Source organism: Carlito syrichta, unplaced genomic scaffold (genome assembly GCF_000164805.1).
Source record: "Carlito syrichta isolate Samal-C Ts95f unplaced genomic scaffold, Tarsius_syrichta-2.0.1 Scaffold289921, whole genome shotgun sequence".
Lineage (NCBI taxonomy): Eukaryota > Metazoa > Chordata > Mammalia > Primates > Tarsiidae > Carlito > Carlito syrichta.
The window spans coordinates 1-3,607 of NW_007234017.1; the positions used below are offsets into that span (position 1 = coordinate 1).

The 3,607-nt window shown below is 40.6% G+C and overlaps 1 pseudogene; it reads left to right on the forward strand.

Annotated features, from left to right (window-relative positions):
- Nucleotides 1–1,296: 1,296 nt before the first annotated feature.
- On the forward strand, nucleotides 1,297–2,236 carry LOC103256540 (annotated as a pseudogene).
- The last annotated feature ends 1,371 nt before the right edge of the window (nucleotides 2,237–3,607 follow it).

Here is a 3,607-nt window from a genome sequence, read left to right on the forward strand (position 1 = left end):
TGAGTGGATTGCCTGAGCCCGCGGGTTCAAGACCCACCAGGGCAACTTGGCGAGACCTCATCTCTACAATAAATCAAAAAATCAGCCGGGCGAGGTAGTGCGCGCCTGTAGTTCCAGCTACTTGGAAGGCTGAGGCGGAAAGATTGCCGGAGTCCAGGAAGTCGAGGCTGCGGTGGCCGGGATCGGCCACTGCACTCCAGTCTGGACGACAGAGTCAGACTCCAACTCAAAACAAACAAACAAAAATAATAATAATAATTCTACTTAGCAGTTTGTAAACTGTTAGGAGAATGCTTGAAAGAAAATTTATTGATATAAAAATATTCAACAGTCATAAAAACTGTGGTTTTTAACAGGAAAGAGGAAGCTAGCAAACTTCCCAATTAAGTAATTCTTTATAACTCTCAGTGGCAAGTTCAGTTATTTTGGGAAAATTCTACTTCACTGAGTTTAAGATATCTTAGAATGAAAATGTGCACTGTGTTGCAAAATGCTGTGGAGTCAGTCGTTTCTCTCTACTACCCTGGTGTCTACTCTGTTCCTGAAAAAAAGAAAATTTTTTACTACCAAAAATGTTTTTTTGTTCACGTGTGATTCTATTTTATAGCTTGTGAACCTCCGTAGTATTCTTATTGTTCTCTTGTTAGTCTGTCAGAAATAAAGCTAAGGGTTTTTTGTTTTGTTTTGTTTTCCTAGTAATTTTGGGTACTGACAAAAGATTGTTTTAAGGAATAACTGAGATAAAGTATATGATATCCTCACCATACATCTCAGCATATAATAAATCCTCAGTAAACACAGTATCTTATCATCTTTACTGAGAGATCATCTTATTCTTTTATTCCGTTCTCATTTTATGGTTGGATAAAGTGGAGTTGACATGTTCATATCTGAGGAATATTTCTTCTTTCATTCAATGTTATGATCAGGTTCAGATAGCTGAAATTAACGTCATTTTTCACTTTTGGAGGGTAGTTCCTTGGACTTATAGTGAGCAAGAAAAACACTAATCCATACATAACCTAAAAAAGAAAACTCTTAGACAATTTCCTAATTCTTCATGAGAGATAACACATTCTTCACATTACAGAAGGTCTTCAAACTGATTGCCAGTTATCCTGTTGCATATTTAGCTGTAATTTTTCTTTTAAAGAGGGAATGAAGAAATTCCACTTAATATCTGGAAATGTCTGCCATCTGCATACTTTGTGCTGGGTTTCTCATACATTTATACTCTTTTTCCAGGATCCTCGCCTCTACCTCTGTTCCTGACTCTCCTGTGTAAAAGTGATTTCTATGGAGTGGGTCAATGAGACTGCAGTGAGGGTTTGTCTTCCTCGGCTTCTCCTCCCTGGCCAGGCTGCAGCAGCACTCTTCGTTGTCTTCCTGCTCCTCTACCTGTTTACTCTGGGCACCAATGCCATCATCATTTCCACCACTATGCTAGACAGAGCTCTTCATACCCCCATGTATTTCTTCCTCTCCGTGCTCTCCTGCTCTGAGACTTGCTACACCTTCGTCATTGTACCCAAGATGCTGGTTGACCTGCTGGCCCAGAAAAAGACTATTTCCTTCCTGGGTTGTGGCATTCAGATGTTTTCCTTCCTTTTCTTAGGCTGTTCTCACTCCTTCCTGCTGGCAGTCATGGGTTATGGTTGCTACATGGCCATCTGTAACCCACTGCGCTACACAGTGCTCATGGGACATGGGGGTGTGTATGGGATTAGTGGCCGCTGCCTGCTTCTGTGGCTTCACAGTTTCTCTGATCACCACCTCCCTGATATTTCACCTGCCCTTCCACTCCTCTAACCAACTTCATCACTTCTTCTGTGATATACCTCCTGTCCCAAAACTAGCATCTCACCACTCTGGCCTCAGTCAGTTGGTTATATTCATGCTCGAGATATTTGCCTTGGTTATTCCTCTGTCACTTATCCTGGTAACCTACATTCGCATTATCTCTGCCATTCTAAAAATCTCTTCCTCTGCTGGAAGATACAAGACTTTCTCCACTTGTGCCTCCCATCTCATCATGGTAACAGTTCACTATGGTTGTGCCTCTTTCATCTACTTAAGGCCCAAATCTAATTACTCTTCAAGCCAAGACACCCTAATATCTGTGTCTTATACCATCCTTACCACGTTGTTCAATCCAGTGATTTACAACCTGAGAAATAAGGAATTCAAATCAGCCCTTCGAAGAACAATGGGCCAGACTTTATATCCTGTAAACTAAAGAACCAGTTTAAGTTACTCAAGCCTAATATGAGTCAGGCAAATCACATAGTTTCACATATTTTCTCATTGTCCAACTGCACTATAACATAAGGAATTTGATATATGAGGAGAATGAGAGTCAGAGACGTTAATACATTCTGACTTTCTATGGTCTGTGATACTTTAACAAGCCTAAACAGATATAAGAAGGGAGCCGGGAGTGGTGGCTCACACCGGTAATCCCAGCACTTTAGGAGGCAGAGGCAAGAGGATTACCTGAGCCTATGTGTTCGAGACCATCATGGGCAACTTGGCAAGACCTCATTTCTACAATAAATCAAAAAATTAGCTGGGTGTGGTGATGTGCTCCTGTAGTTCCAGCTACTTGGAAGACTGAAGAGGATCACCTGAATCCAGCAGGTCAAGGCTGTGGTGGCCATGAGTGTGCCACTGCAGTCCAGCCTGGGTGACAGAGTGAGATTCTGACTCAAAAAAAAAAAAAAAAGTATTATCAGTTCCTGAACAAATTGAATTATAATTCACGGCTCTAAATCTAAATATTGGTCATTCAAAAACTACTAAGACAGCAAAGATGTGTCCTCATTGATGAGAACAACTGAGGAAACATGAATGCATTTAAGTCATCTAGTTCTCAGGAGAAAGAAGAGAAAACCCATCTATCTCTACCCTCTCGTTCCTAAAGACAACAGGCAACCTTGGGCCTACAAATTCTGCAGCAGACTTCAGTGGCCCTTTTTGGCTCAACCTACATATTGGAATGTCTTTGCCTTTACTTGGGATTGTTTTGTCTTTCCTTTATTTGCGATTGGAACCTCTTTATGGAGTCTCCTCCCCTATGCATATGTGTGTGTCCTTCCTATACCACCTTGTCTTAATCTCTACATGTAGGTCCTGAACATCATACTAATTTCTTCTCTTCAAGGAAGCTAATAGCATTGCATAATTGCTGAAATATCTCAAGTAGTTCTAAGCAAAAAAAAAAAAAAAGAGTTAATATTAATAGATGGCTGGAGTCCGAGAATGGCCAGAAAATCCATGGAAAACCTTCCAATGACTCCGTAGCCACAAAAGATTAAGCCAAGAGTCCTTCAGTAGCATGGTTTTATTATCTAGTTTCCACCTTCCTCTTCAGTGTTGTAATTTCTAATGTTGTTATTATACATTTCCTAAATGTGCTCAGTTGTGCACTGTGAAGCTAACCAACAATTTGCTGGTCCCTGAAGTGACATGATTTTGTATTTTCATGTGCTGCTTTTCTGCTTTGAAATAGTTTCTCTTCTTTATTTAATCTATATTCCTAATACCATATTTCAAGACAATCTCAGCTATCACTTACCTGCTAAGCCCTCTCTTGTCTGCCTGTAGCACC